Source organism: Ammospiza caudacuta, chromosome Z (genome assembly GCF_027887145.1).
Source record: "Ammospiza caudacuta isolate bAmmCau1 chromosome Z, bAmmCau1.pri, whole genome shotgun sequence".
NCBI classification, from domain to species: Eukaryota; Metazoa; Chordata; class Aves; order Passeriformes; family Passerellidae; genus Ammospiza; species Ammospiza caudacuta.
In genome coordinates, this window is record NC_080632.1 from 431,293 (window position 1) to 454,615 (window position 23,323).

The window sequence follows — 23,323 nt, forward strand, 5'->3', positions numbered from 1 at the left end:
GATGGAATCATGTTCATAATGACAGATTATTGTCAGTTTATCATCAGCATCTTGTTTTTTACTGAGCTGTAAAGCCTGTGCTGATTTCACGTTGTACCTGATTTATACTATGCTGAGTTGTTCCACCCCATACCTGAAAAACTACAAAGGCACTCAGGTTCCTGGTGACTCTTTCTGGCACTATATAAAAACTTCTTTTATTGCCTAATGTATAGCCTCCTGCTCTGGGATCAAAAAAAAGTATCTCAGGTAGTTCTGTGGAAAATGTCTGTCTACATCTCTGTAACCTTGCAGCTGGAGTCGTAATTTGGGGGGGTTATGCTTTGCTTAAAAGAAAGCAAACAAAAATTATTTGACTTTTCATTTGCAAAGACTTTTAAGTCCTGTGGCATTTTTTGCCGCATTAAACAAGAGAACAAAAGTCACACAGTAAATTATTGACAGTTTTAGTCTAATGTAGGTCCAGCTGCACTCAGAAGAGAGCACAGATAAATGTTTTTCCCTATTTTAAATAACTGCATCCCAGCCAGTAGTGCTTTGGTGAGGATGTACATGTGCTGAAGGTGTCATTATTCAGGCTTCTTTCAGTTGAAACTGTTTCATAAAGAACTACTCAATTTTTTCTCTCTAGTTTAATTTTGGCAAAAGCTGGTGGAGGGCCTAATATTTCCTAGCAAGAACGGTGCTTGAAAGCTTTTATACATTCAGTTTGTGTCCCTAAATAATTATTTTTAGCATTATTTATACCGCGTGTAGGTTTCTCGGGCACGCGCCGTCTCATTGCAGCAGCTCCAGGAACACAACAGAACAATCCACTCTCCAGAGCTGAATATACAAGATAAAAGATGTTTGAGATTAATATGCAAACATTTGGAAAACAATGGGAATGGAAGTTGGCTTTCCTGAGTAACAGAACAGCCAGAGACAAAGCGGTGGGAGAAGGCGGCTGTGACCCCCGGAGCACAGACATCCAAATTTTGGGCATTGCTGGTGTGAGCAGCAGGCCAGGTACAGACATTTGTGCACAATGTCACCCACGGAAAATGAGGTGCTGCAGGAATGAACTTCCCTGTTTGTACTTGAAAGGTTCCTCTGTATTCTCTCTAATTTTAACAGCATTGATATTCTGTTTGCTTTATGAAACCCTTTATTACAAACAGTTATGAATATGAACATCTCATTTGACTGCTGATGAACAGAGGGGAAAATCTAAATTAAAACTTTAAATACCACTATTTAATTACCCAAATGGCTTTGACTGTGTTAAAGAGTGCCTGGGATTATTCTGTTTTTCAATTTGTTTTAATGCTTCCTCGGTAAAAGCTGATGGATTCCCAGGCCCATTGCTGTCACTGATGAACTATATAAAGATAAATGACATTATGGTAAATTCCACTTAATGACACATTTTTAATTTTCAGAACACAGACATTTTCTGGCTAGTGAATGAAGGCTAATTACCTCAAGATCAGAACAAAATAACTCCTCATTTTGAAAGATAATAGAAAAGAAATGTTGCAGATTAATGATGCTATTTATCTTTAAAAGAAAAAAACTCTATCTTTATCCTGATAGTGCAGTTCCCTGAGGAACACAGTTATAAAATGAATCTGAAGTCGCAACTTAATAGGTTATTAAAATTATTTGAGTGTGGGCTCCTCTGGTTCAGCCTTTCCATAAATTTAAATTGGAGGTCTGCTGTATTTCTAAAGGAAGCAGCTTGTTTACGAGGCCACAGGGAGCAGACGGGGTGCTGACAAAAGACACGCCTCACCCCGTGCTGAAGCTCCTTTTCTAAGCCTGAATGGAACTGATATGTGTCAGGAACAGCTGAGAGAAAAGTTTAAAATGTCTGAATTGTGTTACACCGGTGTCTTTTCTTTCCAGCGTGTGTCATGATAAGAGTGAGTGGCAATAAAGGGCACGGAGATGGATCTGCAGTGGGGACACAGCCACAGAGAGCAGTGAGGCTCCAGCTCCAGAGGTGGTGTGGCTGCTGGCACAGGTGGCACAGGTGGCACAGGTGGCACCCCTGGCTCTTGCTGCACTCCTGGGCTCTGCAGACTCACCTTTAAAAGAGAGGGATGGAAGAACATCCAGTAATACAGCAGAGCTCCAATTTAAATTTATGGAAGGGCTGAACCAGAGCAGCCCGCACTCAAATAATTTTATTAACCTATTAAGTTGTGATTTCAGATTCATTTTATAAGCGAGTGTGAGCTCTGCAGGTGTTGCTCAGGGTGTCCTGCTCGTCCATCACTGTCCCCAGCCAGATCACAGGAACATTCTGTCCCTCTGCCTCCTGACACGACCCGTGTGTCGTGGAAGCAAATTCCTGTCCGATACTCAACTGTGTGAAAATTCAGTTGAAAAAGAAATTTTCATCCATGAAAATACCTTTTGTGTCTGTTGTTGCCCAATGCTGGGACTCTGGGCCCTGGTGCGCTGTCAGTCGAGCGGCTGGGCTGTGCTGTGTGTGAGGAGCCTCCTCTGTCCTGGCTCTCCTCAGCTTGCCAAGCACCATGGCCACTCTGTGGGACATGCTCTGTGCCTTGGCCCTGCCTGCCTTCACTCTGGAGCACGAGCTGGCAGGTGAGCTCAGCTGAGCAGCTTGGCAAGGAGTTCTTGGCCTTGCCAAGGCTGGAACACAGGAAGGTGGAGGAAAATCCCACCAGCTACATTCAGATATTGTAGGCTGAAGGCACAGCTGGGTTTTAGGGCTGGTTTTTGTTTTTTGTCTTGTCTGTTCATGAGGCAGTGTGGCCAAGCTCAGCTGCGTGCTGTGGCTCTGTCCACAGAGGAGCTGGGATCTGCTCGTGCCACTGGGGCTGCAGGAGGCCCTAGGGATGGCCGTGTCCCCTGTGTCACCTGCAGCAAGGGGACTCATGGTCACTGCTGATACCTCTTCCTGCTGCTCATCCTCCTCTGCCTTTGTTAGCATTAATACTGAGTTAAATACCGAGTTCAATATTTAAGTACAGCCTGTGCTTCGGTGCCCTCCCATCCTGTGCAGCAGTCCCAGCATTCCCAGCCCCTCCCTGCTCCTGGCCCAGTGTCACACTGCAGTGTCACGGCTGGGGAGGCTGCAAGGCCAGCAGTGTCCCGTCTCCTCTGTGTGCCCCTCACAGCCGCAGCGTGCTCCGCCATGGCCACGCAGCCACCACAGGGCTGGTGACATCCCTGCCCTCCCGTGCCACTGCCCCTTCCCCTCCTGCTCGCCCAAACCTTCCTGAGGGGGCTCTGGGAACCCCCTGTGCTACTCGAGAAAGAGTGCTCTAAAGGCAGCGTTTTATACTGCTTGAGTTCATCTTCTTTGGGTACAAACTGTGCCCAAAAGGATGGATATGTAGTCCTGAAGAAATGTGTTGCTGGCAATTTTGTATATGTCTGTTGAATTTCATGGTATCTATTAGGCATGATGGAATACATTGTCGCAGTGTGCCGGGTTAAAGCAAGGTTAAATTAGAGTTAAAACCCCAGCCTGGTCACTCATTGACAAAATGCAACATTCTGATGGCACCAGGCAGGAACAACACTCTCAGCACCTCTGGTGCTACTGTATTTTTGGTGTATTGTATTTTTTAATTTTTCACATTTTTGTGCATGCACATATTTTGTGCATGTTCCTTCCTCTCATCTCTTGCAGTAACATCTTTTCTCTTTGCCTGGGACTTTCCTTTTGGGTTGTGCATCTGCTTTGCAGGTATTGGTGACCTGTGCTCTGGTAAAAATGCATGATCTGGAGTTCATCATACACAATTAATTTACATGGTGCCAAAGTAAAGAGGGAAATAGAGAGCAGATTAATTTTGATGGAGCTGAAAAATGGTTGGTTATGCATTGGGTGTTTACAAGGTCTTGGCAAACCTAGGAGGTCTCACCCCTGTAGTTTAAGATTGCCACTGTGGGTATTTGGTGTGGATGAATCGGCAGTTCATACAACAACATTTTCTGTTTTTCCATTTGTGGAAGTGTGATGTGAGCATAATGTGAAGCACTGCTGGGTCAGCTCCTGCAGGGGCTCCCAACCAGGGCAGTCCCAGTGGGTCAGGAGCCAGCCAACCCCCCTGGCAATGTCCCATGTCACCTGCTGTGTCTTCCAGAAGACCAGCAGGTCATTCAGGAAAGCTTATCAGCAAAATCCCTTTCTGTAAGAAAAAGGTTTATTTTCACAAGGTTGGGTTCGTAAGGCCAGCTGAGGTTGCCTCGGTTCTTGAACTTTGTTTTTGAAAATTGTGTGTCAGTTTTACTTTTTGCAATTTAGGTTTTTGAAGACTTAAGATTGTAAGGATAGTCTTGAGGAAAAGCCTCTTTTAGGTATGTTGTGATATCAAAACTATGGGTTTTGCTTGTGGAATTGTAATAATACATATATAGAATTCAAATGGCATATGTCACTTGGGGTTTAATAACAGTACTGTGCTTTAGGATAATATTTGTGGAGTCAGTTTTTCCTGATTTATTGTAGGAGTGCATAGAATATCACAGTTAGATATGGGAATATTTTGCCAATATTTCTGATGGATTCTGCCAGGAAAAACTGCAATTTTTATTTTTTAGTTTATATGGCTTTGGGTTTTCCGTTGGACAGTTGTCAATACGACTGAGGAGATGTCATTTAAAAAAATAAAATTTTCATTTACATGATGTTATCCATGGCTGTTGTGGCTCATATCTAGCATTCATACATAAATTCTTCCAATTGTACTAATGGAATTCCAGTCCCAGGCAGCAGCATTTTACAACACCATAGCAAAAAAGCAATGTCTGAAACTAGGAGTGTCTCTAAGAAGTTCTTTCATGTTGAAGCAAAAATGTGCTCAGCAGAAAGAAATGTAAATTTAGGGAAAATCTCCAATTTCCTATTCTATGCAAAGCTTTGATTTTTTGCTGATTCAGGCAGTAGGGTTGACATTGGAGCTTCTCATTTCTTCTGAAATAATCACTTTTTACTTTGGAACAGCCTTTCATTTTTCACAGCACTATCTTCTGAAACAGTCCACTTTGTATGTATGAATCTGTTTTTCTCCAGATAACACAGAAAGTAAAACTATTAGAAACAGGTTCCCATCTATTACTTTCCGGAGTCCATAGAGAAATACTAATTTTCAGTGGCACCCATTTGGGAACTTTACGGATGTCTTTTGCCCCCCTTTCAAAAAAAAAAAGAAAGCGGAAGAAGGAGATGCATCTGTAGTCTAAATTGACTGTGCCAAATAAAACATTAAATTTCAAAAGGACGTGTAAAAGGCAGATGGTTGATGGTAATAAAGCTGTCAGTAAAAGCCTGGTGGCTGAGGAGGATCGCAGAGCCGGTCCTGGAGGGGTCCAGAACCATCTCTGGAGCTGCAGGCCCTGCCTGCTGGGTCATGGTCAGCACTCCTGGTCATCCCTTGGGTCTCACACAGCTCTGCCCTCACACAACCACAATTTTAACCTTTGTTTAAAAGTGCCCTTGCGTTTTATGAGGTACAGTGAGCATATCCTAAACAAGAAGCCTGGCTAGATTAGCCCTTTTTTTTGACATGAGGACAACCTGATCTGCTTGCATCCCTGGCCTGATTGCTGCTGGCATTAGAAACACCCCAGACTCATTAGGGTTCCATTAAGGTTTTCTTTTCATATGCATCTCCGTTTATTGTTTCTTCTGATCACTTGTACTATTCCATTTTTCTTTCTCCATGGAAATAAAATCCCCAATCCCCCCTGCTGCTGCTTTGCTCTGAGGGAGTCCCTTCTGTCTGGCTCAGGTTTTTCAGTGCAGATATTTTGTGCACCCAGGTGCTTCCTGACTTTCCTCTGTGACGGTCACAGCAGTGCCGCTGCCCCCCACCCTGGGCAGATGTGCTGTGCCCAGATGTGCCCAGCAGATGTGCTGTGCTCTGTGTCCCTCCCATCCTGGTGGCTGTGCCAGAGGCTGCTCCCCTCTGCAGAGCTCAGGCAAGCATGGGGGCTGCACTGGGCACCCTGTCCTCCTCCCTGCTTGTGTCCCCAGTGCTCAGTGTTGGTTTTCCCTGCCCCTGTCCCCACTGTTGGTTTCAGGGTGCATTAGGAGGCTGTGCTGCACCAGCATACCCCATGGCTGCTGCAGACCTGCATGGCAAAGTTTCATGTGTTCTTTTGGAGAAAGAAATGTTGTGTGTTCCAGAAAGCGGATGGGTTTCAGTGCATGCCTTTGGGAGCAGTCAGCTCTGGTGTGCAAGTATTTAGGTTTTCTGCAGGCACTGTTCTTGCTGCTGGTGTTTGTGTCGCCCGCTCCCGTTAGAGTTACCTCAAGTGACCCAGGTTAGGATATTTTACAAGACCCTTCTGTTGGAGAAGGTCTGTCCCAAAGCAGCTCCTGGAGTGTTCCTGGCGCCTCTCCCCATGAGCCATAGGTAGCAAATGACAGACCCAGTGCTCCTGTCAATGTCACGGCCTCGCGTCGCCATGCTGAAAGGTATCTCCTCCATTTATTGTTCCCTGGTAGTTGTTTCTTTGGGAGCAGGCCTCTTGTATAGCTATTTGTTGAACTGTGTACCTACTGAATTAGTCAAAGACCTGTATAAAACCATTTTTTTCTTTTCCTCTTTACCCCTCCCCCAAACTTGCTTTTGTTATGTATTGGCTTGCTAATCCTTGTGTTGAGCAGTATCAGACATCACCTTTCTTGGGGGCACTTAGTCCGCTCTTCCGCTTTCTTTGTCAAAGGGCTCCCTTAATAGGAGAAGTCAACAGGGAGGACAAAAGGGATTGAAAGTTGTATTTAATCGGGGTCAGAGAGGTGGTGTTCAGAGTGACGGGCCCACAGGCAGGCTGGCCTTTTATGCTTTCCGACACAGATGGTCCCAGAGCATTCAGCTAAGTGAAGAGAAAGCTGCCCAGTGAAAGCTATTGTGGGGCAGCATCGTTACAGTTGAGAAGGGTTGCCAGGGGTAACTGGAGAGTATCACCAGCATCCTGTGATCACTAGTCTGTGCCATTGAAAACCCCAGACCCGGGATCGTTCTGGGTCCCTTGGCATCCTCCAGGTGCTCGGGTGTAAGCACCAATGGCTCATGCTACCTTCTTAAAATTTAATATCACTACTTTTACTTTGAGGCGTATAAACTGCAGAGTCATTTGCATTTCTTAATTTCAGAGTAGCCACCTTCTGCAAAATATACAGCCACTTGCTTTGGAACATATTGCTTTTCTTCCCCCAGGGAACAGTCTAATAATATTTGAACTTATTAAGATAACACTGTGTTTACAGAAACTTAATTTTTTAACATTCTTCTGAGTGCATGAATAGAGGAAGAAGGAAAAAAAGGGAGCTTATGTAATTCAGCATGAATAGACTGCAGGCATGTGCAAAAGCTTTGGAAACTGTGCCCAGAAGAACCCCAGGAGTTTGCCACAGTACCTCCTTTGGTCTCACCAAGTGGCACATCACAGCAGGTAAAACATGTTCCTGACAAAATAGTTGAATGCTGCTTTTCTTTTTGAACAGCAGCAGCCCTGCTGATTTTTTGTTGTAACTATAGGTGTGGGTGATTATGGTAACATTTCACCTGGTGACTCAGGTGAAATGCTGTTTGAAAGAGCAAATACCAGCAGAAACCTTGAGTAAGAGCACGAGGTGAGCACTGAAAGTTCACTGGTGCCCAGCAGCCATCCTTCAGCAGGTGCCAGCACCACCGTGGCCACAGAGAGCAGCCCTGGGTGCAGTCCTGGGCACCTTGGGATGGGTCTGGACGGGGCAGATGCACAGCCAGCTGTGCTGCCCAGCGTCCCTTGTAGAACCAGCTGTGCTGCCCAGTGTCCCTTGTAGAACCAGCTGTGCTGCTCAGCGTCCCTTGCAGAACCAGCTGTGCTGCCCAGTGACCAGGGCAGAACCAGCTGTGCTGCCCAGTGTCCCTTGCAGAACCAGCTGTGCTGCCCAGCGTCCAGTGCAGAACCAGCTGTGCTGCCCAGCGTCCCTTGTAGAACCAGCTGTGCTGCCCAGCGTCCAGTGCAGAACCAGCTGTGGCCCCTGGTGTCTGTTGCAGATCCAGCTGTGCTGCCCAGTGTCCAGGCCACATCCAGCTGTGCTGCCCAGCCCAGATCCAGCTGCTCGGCACCCAGCCCATGTCCAGCTGTGCCAGCTGCCAGGATCTGCACCCCCAGAGCACCTGCCCGGACTGTGGGTGCCAGCCAGGGCTGGCTGTGGGACAGGGGGTGATGGGCACAGCCAGGGATCACAGCCAGGGATCACCCACAGGGATCACAGCCAGGGATCACAGCCCAGGGATCACCCACAGGGATCACAGCCAGGGATCACAGCCAGGGATCACAGCCAGGGATCACCCACAGGGATCACAGCCAGGGATCACAGCCCAGGGATCACCCACAGGGATCACAGCCAGGGATCACAGCCAGGGATCACAGCCAGGGATCACAGCCCAGGGATCACAGCCAGGGATCACAGCCAGGGATCACAACCCAGGGATCACCCACAGGGATCACAGCCAGGGATCACAGCCCAGGGATCACAGCCCAGGGATCACAGCCAGGGATCACAGCCCAGGGATCACAGCCAGGGATCACCCACAGGGATCACAGCCAGGGATCACAGCCCAGGGATCTCACACAGGGATCACAGCCAGGGATCACAGCCAGGGATCACAGCCCAGGGATCACCCACAGGGATCACAGCCAGGGATCACAGCCAGGGATCACAGCCAGGGATCACAGCCAGGGATCACAGCCCAGGGATCACAGCCAGGGATCACAGCCAGGGATCACAACCCAGGGATCACCCACAGGGATCACAGCCAGGGATCACAGCCCAGGGATCACAGCCCAGGGATCACAGCCAGGGATCACAGCCCAGGGATCACAGCCAGGGATCACCCACAGGGATCACAGCCAGGGATCACAGCCCAGGGATCTCACACAGGGATCACAGCCAGGGATCACAGCCAGGGATCACAGCCAGGGATCACCCACAGGGATCACAGCCAGGGATCACAGCCAGGGATCACAACCCAGGGATCACAGCCAGGGATCACAGCCAGGGATCACAGCCCAGGGATCACAGCCCAGGGATCACAGCCCAGGGATCACAGCCAGGGATCACCCACAGGGATCACAGCCAGGGATCACAGCCAGGGATCACAGCCAGGGATCACAGCCCAGGGATCTCACACAGGGATCACAGCCAGGGATCACAGCCAGGGATCACCCACAGGGATCACAGCCCAGGGATCTCGCACAGGGATCACCCACAGGGATCACAGCCAGGGATCACAGCCAGGGATCACCCACAGGGATCACAGCCAGGGATCACAGCCGGGGATCACCCACAGGGATCACAGCCAGGGATCACAGCCAGGGATCACCCACAGGGATCACAGCCCAGGGATCACAGCCAGGGATCACAGCCAGGGATCACAGCCCAGGGATCACAGCCCAGGGATCTCACACAGGGATCACAGCCCAGGGATCTCGCACAGGGATCACCCACAGGGATCACAGCCAGGGATCAGAACCCAGGGATCTCGCACAGGGATCCCAGCCATGGAGATCACAGCCCAGGGATCTCGCACGGGGATCCCAGCCCAGCCCTGGCCATGTCCTTGGCCCTCTGTCCCCATCAGTCACCACAAGAGCACCGCCTGCCACAGTGGAAGTGTCACAGCACTGCCATTTTTGTGATGTCAGCCACGCAGGGAGTCCCCACACAGGCCACCAGCTGACGCCAATTTCATTCCAAAATTGGATATTTGAATTCAGAAGTGGTTGTTTTGGACATTTCAGCACTTCTGGACATTTTTAGCAGGTTAGATATTGTCTACCATTAAGCAGCTTCCATTCTCCACTTGTTTGCTCCCTGCTCAGGTCACTGAGGTGTTCCAGTCTGAGCACTCCTGTTGGTATCAGTGACACAGGTGGCGCCTGCAGGGACGACACCTGGCTCCTCCACAGCACTCCCTTTTTGAGTGGTGGCAGGGTAGGGAGCTATGGGTAAAACACCCTGTTCGTAGGTTTGTTATGGCTCTGTCAGATTGCAGAGGAAAAGGCCTTTGTCAATGCAAGCAGCCTTGGAAGTCAAAAGTATAATCTTCATTATAATGAAACAGAAATAATGAAGGCTGGAGGCAGGTGTGTAATTCAGAGAGTGTGTTGTCAGAGACAATGGCAAAAACCAAATCAGTGTTTCTACAGCTCCTGAGATATGTTCTTTTCAGGCAACCAGCGAATTTATCATTCTTTATATTTCCAAAAGTGGGAGGCTAGCTGTGTATTCCTTTCTCAGATTACATAGCTGGCCCACTTGTTTTCCAGATTTTGAATGTTGCTAGTGAGTGATGTAATCTGTTTGCTTTAAATAATGTGTTTACTTGCCTGCGTTTACATTAAGTAGGTGGCTTTTTATGTTTATACCTCATTTTCATTTTTTAAATCCATTTGGAGATCTGCTGGGTAACAAAATGCAGACTACCTTTCCCTTATACTTCCCTCTGCAACTCTGTTAAAAAAAAAAAAAATGTAATCACATCTTTCCTAGTGCATCATCAAGTTTGTTGATCTTATACAAACACAGATGTAAATGAAAGCAAGTGTAGAAATGAGGCATCTCAAATGTACTTTATTCACAATTTCTTTAAAATTAATATCTGATTTTCAGACTTGTGTAGTAAGTGCAAAATACATGTTTGATTTCAGTCATACCCAAATCATCTAAATCACTAACTAATGGCAAAAGGAGATGCAAACTGGAGCTCCCCAGCATTTCTTTATTGCTCATACATCAAGCACTTGAAATGAAATTGTTGGAGGTTGTACTCAGCAGAGGTCCTTACTGCCGCCCAGAATTCATAACATTTTGGGAGTTTCCTGCCTCTGGTCTTGCCCTGAGTTAAGGAGGTGAGTGTCTGGGAAGAAGTCTGTTCCTCTGGTTTCCAGATTTGGATTGTTTTTCCTAAGCCACATGCTCTTGTCATCAGGGCAGTCCTCGTGGCAGCTCAGGGCTGACAGGACCGGGTATGTGGTGGGTTTGGTGTGTGCCCATCTCGGTGCTGGCTGGGAGCCACAGGCAGGCATGCTGTTCCTGCCAGGATGGCCAGTGCTGGCAGGGCTTCCAGCAGGTGTCTCAGGTTTTGGTTGGTAATTGCTGCCCCGAGATGTGCAGGATGTCTCTGTTTCAGTCTGCACGTTTGAAGAACGAGTCTGGACTCTTCGCTTTTCAGTCTTAAGGTTGTTTATTAATTCTTATCTGCAAAATTTTCTCTCTGCCCAGCTGAGATCTGCTCAGCAGGGCAGCCACAGGCACTCTGACCGCCCCTGAGGTGGTGTTGTCCTTTTATACTAAAAACTACATATAACATATTTACACTTAATTCCCAATACCCATCACCTACGTTAGACAGTGCCCTTCTACTCTAAACCAATCCCTAAGTGCCAACATCACAGCAGAAAATGGAGAACAAGAAGAAGAAGAAGAAAGGCTGGACATGCCCAAGTTCCTCCATCTTGTCCCCACAACCCCTATACCAAAAATCCTAAAATCTACATTTTCATCCTGTGATAATTTTATTATTATACCATTCAAACCTCTGTGGCTTTCCGGTCCTCGTACAAAGCTGGTAACTTGCTCCAGGGGTCACAATCAAACGCCCAGGTGCTGTGTGCCAGGGTCTCTGAGCCCCCTGGCGGGGTCCTGGCAGCTCTGGATGCACTGAGGCATGCACTGAGCTCTGACACAGGTGTGGCTTCCTGCAGGCTCAGGTGCAGTGATCCTGGGCTGGATGTGCCACTGCTGCAGCCTCTGGTAGCAGTGTTGGGTGAGCCCACAGCTGTGGCATCGTCCCTGTTTGGGGTCACCCCACTGGGGACACTTGTGGTCACATTTCTCCTCACAGAGAAAAGCAAGGCACAATCCTTCCCAAGAATATTTCTGGGCTTCACATCCTCTGAACCTCAGAGAAAATGATAATTTTATTTATTTATTATAATATTATTATTATATCTGTTATTATCTCATTTGCTGTGCCTGTGCTTGTGCCACAGCAGAATGCAATGTGGAGATTGTTCACCCACAGTGATGGTGTTTTGTTCCTTGGCCTGTCAGGGCCAGGTGTGTGTGTCAGGGCTGTCACTGACAGTCATTAGATCCTGGGCAATGCAGCTGAGTGCTTGGCAGATTCAGTTTAGATGCAATGTAACATGGTGTAATATAGTATAGAATAATATAGTGTAATAAACTAATTAATGGGCCTTCTGATAAGATGGAGTCCTCCCCATGATTTCTCTCTGCCATGAGGGTTGTCCTGTGTGCCCCTGCTTTTTAAGATTTTCTAAGCCTTCTGATGTTTCCATTCTTGTAGTGAACTTTCTCACACAGTTTCTGTAAAAAACTCATTGTTTTGCATTCCTTTATGGAGGAGGAGAGAGCTGATGCACTGTTGGTTTGTCCAGTGTCATTGGAGAGGTGGCACTGTCACCCTCCAATCCACTGCCACTTTTGGAAATCTATAAATGTTGGAGTCAGAAAATAAACTTGCCCGTTTTGCCTTGAGAACAGCGGCGTGTGCGCATCGTGTTATTTGGTGTCCTATAGCGACAGTCCTGCTTTGACAGAGACTGCCGAGCAGTTCAGGACGTGTCTTTGGACAGCCTTGGCACCACGGTGGCACCCTGGCCCCTCTTGCCCAGGGGCTCTCATTAGTGGGGTGGCCGTGGGGTGTCCCCAGCCCCGGCTCCCCCTGGCCAGTCTGTTGTGCTGTGTGTCCTGCTGTCTGTGAGATGGTGCCAGCTCTCCAGGGCTGTCTCTCCTGACATGGGCCGTGTGTTCCCCTTGCCAGCTCACCCAGGGCACAGGCAGATGTGGGAGCAGGACAGGTGTGAGCCCTGGCTGCAGGCTGGAGCGTGGATCCTGTGCTCCAGGGCTCCTCTTGTCTCCCTCTCCCTGCCACCGCCCGGCCAAAGATGGTGCGAGCTGCAGAGAGTGTCTGCAGTGTTTGTTCAGAGCCCTGAGACAAGCTGCCACCCTGCTCAGGAAATTTGGTTGATTGCACATTTTAAATGAGGCCTTGGTGATTTTTTTCAGTGATAGGACTGGTTGTTTTTTTCCCAGTGTTGCTAGGTAGAAGCAGGATCTGCGTTGCAACCAGCCCTCAGTCATGGGTTCAGACATCCCTTCCTCTTGTCCAGAAAAAGGGGAAAATAACTCCTGAATCAAAGGGGGAAATATCTCCCGAATCAAAGATCTCAGGAGTTGTTGCCCAGGTCTGTGATATAGAAGCTATATTCAGTCAGTTGCACAGTAGAACCGTGATTCTGCTGCAGCACACGGGACTGCCACCTGAGGTACGCAGGCAAAACTGTTGAGATGATCGAGTCTTTGTCAGAAAGGAGTGACTTAAATCACAACTTCTGATGTGCATCAGCTCCCTTGGACTAATACAAACATTTCACATTCACTTCAGCTCAGCCACATGAAGTAATTCACCTGAATTAGATAACTGCATATTTTAAAGAATACTGCTGTTTAAAAATCAGCATTGAAACAAAAAAGAAGAAACTTTAATCAAGCAATATATTATAAAGTAAATGAAAAAAATATAAATATTAAGTGCGTAATGTTTTCCTATTAGAACAGCAAAAATTTGAGGCTTGCAGCAGTTGAACTTTGGTAGGAAGAGCTAGCATATAATATGCCTTCCATTTATACTGATTTCAGGAAGAAGTGATATTAAATGTCATAAGTCCTGTTTTAAAACTGATTATAAGCAGGTTACCCATTCAGTACTGCTGGTGTCTGATTCACTATCAATAAAGGCTTGTTAAATTCTCAAAATTCAAATGCTTAAAATCAAGTATAGGCTTACGAGCTCTCCTGGTCCCTGAGTTCTGTTCTGTGTCTTGGGCTGTGAAAAAATGGAAAACGTGGAAAAATGGAAATTTGGGCAGCCCCCACTGGGACTGACGGGGTGCTGGTCACCCCTCCTGGCAGCACCTGGGCAAGAGGTGCAGAGACCAAGCTCCTCAGGTGTGTGAACAGCTCCTGTTCTTACAGAACCTACATTTACTAGATAAGGGAGGAAGTTTTGTTGATTACAACAGCATACCTAAAATATGAGTTGCTTTTCGGTAGCAGTGAGAAGGATTTTCCTATTGCTGTGGTATCAGAGTAAGGAAAGAAAAAAGCGTGTTAAAAAAAAGCAAAAAATGCCTAACAAAATAAATATAAATAAATAGAAAAATAAACCAAAACCACAGAGACAAATGATCAAATTATAAATAAGTATGTCTTTAGCATTGTAGGAGGTGCTTTTGACCCCACCACTGAAGTGTCAATTGCGGTTATATGGCACGCACAAAATAGAAAGTAGAAAATAATGAGAGAAAAATCAAGGATACACTATTTGCAAGAACTGTTTTGTTTTATTTATTGAAGGTAGAAAGAGCATTTTCCCCCCATGCTGCAGTGGAATGCCCTCCCTGCTCCTGGGGTGTCTGCTGAGATGGCTGTGCCAGTGTACATGGGACACAGAGATTAAATCAGGGTCTCAGATTCATTTCATCTCCTTGCAGCATTGAGAAATTCTTAAACAAGCAAAACCTGAATTCTCTCACTGAGAAATGTTATTTGCTGATTGTACAGAGAACATTTCCTTTTCCTCGCTTTTCTTTGGAAAGACAAAGAAGGAAACAGGGTGACATCTTTTCCTTGCTGCAAGGACAGAACTGTTGTAGCCAGTGAGATTTAGCAGTTCTTTGGCAAGGCCACTTCATTTCTCATCACCCCAAAATTGTACCTCTTAAGTACAGAATGACATGTTTCTGCAAAGCTGTTTTCTGTTGTGAGCAGAATTTTCTTTTCTGTTCCCAAGAAAAGGATGTCTTTGTCATGTGAAACAAGGTAACACCAAAAAATTGTCACTGCCGTGGGAAAGGAGGCTGTGTGCTTCATCAATCTTTGCAGCGTTACAGTCTCCACCCCACAGTGTAAGAGCCTGAATGAGAGATGCAGGAGTGCAGGGGCTCTCCAGAATGCAGTTTATTGTATCCAAGGTGTCACAGCAGCCAGGGCTGTGGGTGACAGAGCTGTGCCCACAGCTGTCAGCTCCAGCTGCAGGCAGGCCTGGAGACCCTTAGTTTTGGTTACATTGCATTATGGACTTTTCTTTTGGTTACAATGCATTATAGACTTTTCTTTGCTGAGCATCTTCATACAGCAGAACCAATCTATACCTTAACTCTTATCTATAGCCCATCATAACTACTGTAATTACCATATTCATGTTGCTGTTCTCCAATCACTCAAAGTCAGTACATTACAGTTTAAGCTAGAAGTTGTTTTTCAGTTTTCTTGCAGTGGAAAATTCTGAGACCTTTTTTCCACTTGCCACATTGGCTGACTTGTTTGCCTGTGCTCTCCTTCTGCTTAGTAAAAACATCTTCTTGTTTGGGTGGGTTTATCCTTTGCTCTAAGCCATAAAACTCCTTCTAACTAACACACCCTTTGCCTCCTTGGTCATCCGGTGAGACTGGCTCAGCAATTCTTCTATATCAAAACTGGCTTCCATCTCTATTCCTTCTTCAGACTCTACATTTAAAAATCTTTCTGCCAAGCACACACATCTGTGAGACTTTCTTGTCAAACTTTCATCCTTCCCAACACCACAGAGCCCAGAGTAAGACCAGTCTCAAGACATGTGACTGTCAGGCACGGATGCTGGTGCTGTTTGGTGCTTTTTTGTTCCAAATCTCCGCAGTCCTTTGAGAGCAGAGCACCGTCGGTGCTGGGACCCAGCAGTGGCAGTGACTCCCAGAGCAGCAGCTGCAGCCTCTTGGTGCATGCTGTACAAGCCATGGCCAAGGTGTTGAGAGGATCTTTCAAGCTCTTCCTGCTGTAGAAGTGTCCAGGATGGCGTGAAAGACGTGCCTGTGGTGGTGAGGCCGTGGGAGCCCAGGAAGGCCGAGCAGAGCAGAGTGCTTACCCTGGAGCTTGCTCCTCCCAGAGCAGCTGTGCTGCTGCACATCCTCAGATGCATCAGGGCCTTGTTTCCAGTCCCTGCCAGGAGAGCTGTGCCACTGCATCACTCCTCTCTTTCCTTGGAAAAATCCAGCTTGAGGAAGCCCTAATGTGTGGGGGCACCCAGGTGCCTGAGAATGGGGAGATTTCCTCAAACAGATTGACAGCAAACCTGTGAGGAGGTGTTAATTTCTGTTACCCAAATTGGAGAAGTATTCTGTTCAGTAGGAATGTTTTTGAGGAACCTCCTGCTTATGATTCCTATTGCTATCATCATCAGGAGGATCAAAATGGAAACCAGGAATTTCACCCACTGTCTCCAAACTGCATTTCTGCTCTCAGAGTAATGCAGTTTCCCACACCCTGACTCTGACCAGGCTCTTTGGGAGTCCTTCTGTCTGGGGCTCATTCCGGAGCTCCCAGGGAAAGATGAGAGTGCTGAGACCTGCCACCTTCAGGGGTGTTTGGGGTCAGTCTCCTCCTCATGCTCCAAGAGCTGCTTTGGGAGCCTGGTCTGAGCCTGAGCATAGGAAGGAGTCACCAGAGCTGGGATGATTTAGTTTGCCTTTGCCCAACGGGCCATTTATCAGCACGAAAGAAAGTTGAACCAAAATCCTGGCCCATACCCAAAGACTGGCACTCAGCCTGCATGGAAATGTGATTTATTTCTTCCTGGGTTAAAGATTTTGGGAATTTCAGAGAAAAAGTTAAGATCCCCAATTAAGCTTGACAAATTTCAGATATTCATCTACATCAATATTATTCCAACTCAGGGATTATTTCCATATTTTATTGTTTATGGCAGCATCAGGAGAGCCGTGCTGTTTCTCCAGGATGCAGCTACTGGTGAATGGTTTTAGGTTTGTGATTCAACTGAAGCATTGAATTTCCAAGAAGCAATTAATTTCCAAGAAGCTTTAAATCTGGATTTCATTGCAGGGAGACGTGTCACATTGTTGGCACATACCTTACACGGCTTCTTTTCGCCACGGGGCCTTTGGCACATCAGACACCCACAAGAGCAAGGTTCTGGGGACTTTGTTGTCTCTTTTTTATTTACATTTATATTTCATACATTTTGTATTTGTGATAAAAGGTGCGATATGCTGGCCAAGCCACCGCAACTGTTGTTCCTCTGTACAGGGTGGGAGTGCAGCGAGGGTGCCCCTCATGCTCAGGGTGTTCCCCAGGCTGGTGTCCCCACAGCTCAGCAGGCAACCGTGCATGCACTGCAGACTGCACAACATGCAGCAGCACTGGGCTGGGGGCTGCAGCAGCAGGCACGGCACACACAGCCCTGCCCAGCGGCTGGTTTGGGGCTGGGGGCTCCCCTGGCCCCAGCCTGGCCCCGAGGAGGCCGTGCACCCTGGCAGAGCCACCGCTGAGCACAGCAGTGTGGAAACCCAGGGCACCACGGGGAATATTTCCCTGTCTGCCTCTCCCGGGGCAGCGCTGGCTCTGACCCCCATCCATGGAGAAAGTTTCCCAGACTTCAAGACAGACTGGAACCCACAAAAGTGGGAAATAGATTATGGAGAGCAGTGTAGGTGTGTCACTGGGTGAGAAATTGAGGTTTTGGGATTTTTAGTGTGTTGTGGATGGAAGCAAGATCAAGGGCACAAGGTGTTGTCCTGGGTTTCTTCTTCATGCTTCTTCTTCCTCCTTCTCCATGGGTTTGGGTGGCATTTTGTAATTGGGCAGAAAAGTCACCATTGCAGCTCTGCGGGATCAGTTATTGGGTTAAAAGGGAAAAGAATCTATGTGTCAGTTCTTAATTGAATGGTTTAGTCTTAAAAGACCTTGTACCAAGAGATTGTTGGCCATTTTGTGGTGCTTTCCCAGCGCACTGAGCCTGGCGTGGACAGCGTGCAAAACTCTAGAAAAGAGAACGACAAACAAGAACCTAAAGACCAAAAGAATCCAGTGTGTCTCTTTCCTGACACAGAGCCAGTGCAGGAGGGGCTCCCTGGGCAGGGGAGCCCCAGGGAGGGCCCAGCAGAGTGCCAGGGTCGGGGATGAGGGCCAGGTGCCCCGAGCGCAGGAGCAGCGCCGGCACCGAGCGGGCTCCCGGCAGCCCGAGGAGGATGGGAGGCTGTGGGGAGCCCGTGCTGCTGAGACACGGAGTGCCTGTGACACTGCAGCCCAGCCCCACCGCCCCACCGCTCCCTGTCCGTCCGTCCGTCCGTCCGTCCGTCCTGCAGAGCCTGCAGCAACTCGGGCTGTGAGCACAGCAAATGCTGCAGGCGCCTTGTCAGACACTAGGAAACAAAAATCATTAATCCTGTTTGGAATATATAATTGCATCTCCAAATGGTGAAATGGGGGATTTAAGGGTTAATAGGGAATTTAGGATAGTTTAGGAAATATATATGTGAGCATATGGTATTCATTATTCTACTCGTATGGGACTGTGGTAACTTAGACCAGGCTAAGACCTTTTTTGGCACTAACATACTCTGAAATTTCCTTTTTTTTATTACTGTACTTTCGGTTTTTTCCCTGTTTTCGTTTTCTCACTGGTAATTCTGAGTTAGTATTTATTATTTTTTTCTTCACCAAGGATTGCTGAAATCTAAAAGGTATTTCAGACAACTCAATCAAATAGCTAAAAAGGGTTTCTCTTCAAACTAAAGTATTATTCACTTTTCAGTCATATAGAAAATAGTCAGAAAGTGAAATCTGGATGCACCCAATGAGAACAATAGATTTGTGTTCAGCCTTTCCTTCTCTAAATTAGAAATCACAGTATAGACAATGGGATTTCTAAATCATATATTATACCTTATTCTCTGGTGGGAATAAAATGTTCATGTTTGCCTCCTTTTCTCTGTTTAACTTTGACTGCTGTGAACACTAGGAAGAATAACCCTGCAGCTTTTCTTTCTTTTTTTCTTTTTTTTTTTTTTTTAATCTATTCACTTTATACTTTTCAGACAGATTTTTCCCCGGGGTGAAACAAAGGTTAACTGAAATTTCCTCTGTTGTGTACCTGAACGAATCAGCAGTTTGAGAAGGAAATCCCATTGATGGGCAAAGAGAGTGACAGGCTCTATTTAAAGAATTCCCCCGACTGTGTGGTAGACCAACCATGCCATGAATTTAACTGTTCCTGTGGTCCCCATACTTGTACCCACCAAAAAGAGAGAAAAACCTACTTTGTTCTGCAAATGTTGCGCTAAGCTTTGAAAATCATGAGCCGCTGAGTTTTGTGAATTAACATGGCCAGCAGTGGCCAGCGCTGAAGGAAGCAGTGTTACAGCACAGACAGAAAACAGACAGGAAATTATGCACACTTACATAATGGAAAGGGCACCCTACATGTTCATGTTTAGCATGTGTCCCTGCATTTCAGCAGTTTGGTGGTACAAATATTCCACCAAAATACCATTTACAGGATTGTCTTTTGCTTTGTTCACTGCGCATTTTTATTCCCTCTTGGTACGTGGGGCCTTTACCCACACAGAGCTGCTGAATAAATGGATGTGAGGGAGCCCCAGAAGGGCACAGGTGTGGAGGGGTGCAGGAGGGGACGTGGAGAGGCTGTTTGGCACAGAAACGGGGAACAGGGACAAAGTGTGGTGACAGGACCTGACTCTGCACCAGCACTGCAGTGATTTCTGTATTTATTACTGTGTGCTTGAGCACAGGGGGACTTCCCTGCCTGCTCAGTGCCGTGACCCCATCTGTGCTGTGCTCTGCGTGTCCCTGCCACGGCCGCCCCAGCCCAGCATCAGCAGACACGGTGCTGGGGGAGGCAGCCCCAGCCCTGCCCAGCTGCCAGGCCTTTCCTCTCCGGCAGGGATGGCTAACGCTTCCCCCTTGGGCTGCTCAAGTTTGTCTGAAGTCACTTTTACAGCTCCTGGGGGGGTTTCCCACTTTTGCAGGGCTGCTCAGAAGTGTGTGTCTCTTTTCCTGTTTGAGCTCCGGTTTGCTTTCGGCCAACTCTGCCTTTGCTACAGTCAACTGCTTACATTTTAATTAATTTCAAAATGGGTTGAGTATTGTTAGTTGGATTTTGTGATGCTTTTCAGAAATGGCAGAGAGAGGTTGCTAAAAATAAAGCATTGCAGGGATTTCCCTACTGCCAAAACATCTGCACATTACTGGCACACACATAACTTCAGGTATGAAGGGGAGAGGAGAGAGAGCCTCTTTTTGCCAGGAGAAAATGTCTCAAATTGAACTTCTGTCAACAATTCCATCGACCGATTTCCCTGAGGGAGATATGGATCCCTTTTAATGCTGTCTTAAAGAGATATTGACAGGTATTCCATTAAGCAGCAGGTGTTTTGTTTTTAAGTAAATCATCTCTTTGTTATCGAGGAAAAGTTGAGAAATCCTGAGAAGCTCTGCAAAAAGCACGCCAGGGTTGGTGCTGTTCCCCTGCCCAGGGCTGGGGCGTGCAGGGGGGGCTGCAGCCCCCTGGCCAGCCCAGGGGAGGGGGCCCTGCTGGGATGGGCCCGGAGCTGCTGCCCTGGGCAGCAACCTCACCTGTCCCTGGGGCAGGTGTGCAGCGGGCAGGTGTGCAGGGAGCTGGGCTGGGGGCGTGCTGCACACCTCTGAGACACACGGACACGGCCGGACGCACGGACAGCGCCCTGCATGCACACAGACACACACACAGAGACACACGGACACGGCCGGACGCACGGACAGCGCCCTGCATGCACACAGACACACACACAGAGACACACGGACACGGCTGGACGCACGGACAGCACCCTGCATGCACACAGACAGACACACACACAGAGACACGGACACGGCCGGACGCACGGACAGCGCCCTGCATGCACACAGACACACACACAGAGACACACGGACACGGCCGGACGCACGGACAGCGCCCTGCATGCACACAGACACACACACAGAGACACACGGACACGGCCAGACGCACGGACAGCACCCTGCATGCACACAGACACACACACAGAGACACACGGACACGGCCAGACGCACGGACAGCACCCTGCATGCACACAGACAGACACACAGACAGCGCCCTGTGGGCACACAGACACACACACAGAGACACACGGACACGGCCGGACGCACTGACAGCGCCCTGCATGCACACAGACAGACACACAGACAGCGCCCTGCATGCACACAGACAGACAGACACACGGACACGGCTGGACGCACGGACAGCGCCCTGTGGGCACACAGAGACAGAGACAGACACAGACACACGGACATGGCCGGACACACGGACAGCGCCCTGCATATGCACACACACACACACACACACACACAGACGCACGGACAGCGCCCTGCACACGCCCACAGACAGAGACAGAAACACAGACATGGCCGGACACACGGACAGCGCCCTGCGCACGCACACAGACAGAGACAGACACAGACACCAACACACACAGACACACAGACAGACACACAGACTGCCCTGCCCACACACGCACAGACACCAACACGCACAGACAGACACACGGACAGACGCACAGACAGACACGTTTATCCGTGCCTGCAGCCCCTGTACCCAGGTGCAGGAGTACCCTGCCTGCGCACACACGCACAGACAGACACACGAACAGACACACAGACACACGGACAGACACACAGACGCGTTTATCCGTGCCTGCAGCCCCTGTACCCAGGTGCAGGAGTACCCTGCCCACAGACAGACAGACAGACACACGGACAGCACACAGACACATTTATCCATGCCTGCAGCCCCTGTGCCAGGTGCAGGAGTGCCCTGCCCACAGACAGACAGACAGACACACGGACAGACGGACAGACACACAGACGCGTTTATCCGTGCCTGCAGCCCCTGTGCCAGGTGCAGGAGTGCCCTGCCCACAGACAGACAGACAGACACACGGACAGACACACAGACACATTTATCCGTGCCTGCAGCCCCTGTGCCAGGTGCAGGAGTGCCCTGCCCACACACACACAGACAGACACACGGACACACGGACAGCACACAGACGCGTTTATCCGTGCCTGCAGCCCCTGTGCCAGGTGCAGGAGTGCCCTGCCCACAGACAGACAGACAGACACACGGACAGACGGACAGACACACAGACGCGTTTATCCGTGCCTGCAGCCCCTGTGCCAGGTGCAGGAGTGCCCTGCCCACACACACGCAGACAGACAGACAGACACATGGACACACGGACAGTGCCCTGCCCACGCACTGCCCCTTCCCGTGCTGTGCAGGACCCAGGGTGACAGGGCCATGCCAGGGTCTGCTCCAGGACAGTGCCTGGCTGAGCCCTGGCACCCTGTCCTTCCTTTCCCTTTGGGGAGCACGGCGGCTTGGGCACAGAAAATGTGAAACTCATTATAGCAAGCTCCCTTACCCCAAGACTTGAATCACCTTGGGTCACACATGATCAGGAATTTTCAGATGTATGTAATATGTCACATTGTGAAATTCTTACAGATCTAGATATTTTTAGGGGGTTTAAGGCTTATAATTTTAAAATGCTCTTCCACTAGCAGCAGAAGCTGTGTCCTGGTATGGTAAATATTGTTCAGAGATATTCTGAAACAGTCCTTGCCACGGAGATCTTAGTGGAATATAATTAGAGTTCTGTATTCTGTAATATCCTACATTAATTAGCAGTCAAAATCCAATTTTTAAAGCCCAGCTTGGAAATGTATTTGCCCTTCAGGCCCATGTATCATTGTGCCACAGCTTGAAGTGTCCTGTGTTACGGGGCTGATCATAACACACAACAAATAAAATACATCTCGTCGTGCATTTTGCAATGAGAAGGAAGGGGGGCCATGAGCACTTGCGTCCTTCTTTTGGGAGATGAGGTGGTTTATTTTCAGGGCGGGATGCCCATCTCTGCGGCCCCTGCGTTGCTGAGGAGGGCGATGGCACCAGCCCGGGCAGAGCTGCGGTGAGGCTCCGTCCCGGCCCCGCGGCGGGAGCAGGAGGGCGATTCTGGGGCCGTGCCCGCAGCGCCGGCCCCGCCCGGCCGGGGCAGCCCCATCAGCTGCCGGGTCCCTGCTGGAGCAGCGCCGCAGATAAGGAAATTTTGTGAACCCTTCATTGTTTCTTCTGAGTCAGGGTTTTGTTCCGCGGAAGCAGATTGTTCCCCCGGGCAATTTCAGGTTTTGACTGCTGGTCCTCCTTCTCCCTCCTCCCCTCCTCTCCCTGTCTGGGATGAAAGAGGGGAGGTTTGAATGCGCATTGAACAGTGGTCCTAAATCTGGCTTCACCCCGAGCGCTGCTCAGAAATTTACATTTTCATGCTGGTGGAAGGATACATGTGAATCTCAATGATCTTTCAAAATTTTTCTTTAAATAAAAGCAAAGCTGTTGCTCGCCATTCATCCCATTGTGCGGGGGCAGAGGAC

General features: G+C 48.5%; 1 protein-coding gene across 2 annotated transcripts in view; it reads left to right on the forward strand.

Annotated features, from left to right (window-relative positions):
* The window catches only part of ZCCHC7 (zinc finger CCHC-type containing 7), a 92,680-nt gene that overhangs the window by 34,129 nt on the left and 35,228 nt on the right, over positions 1-23,323 (forward strand). The window lies entirely within an intron of this gene.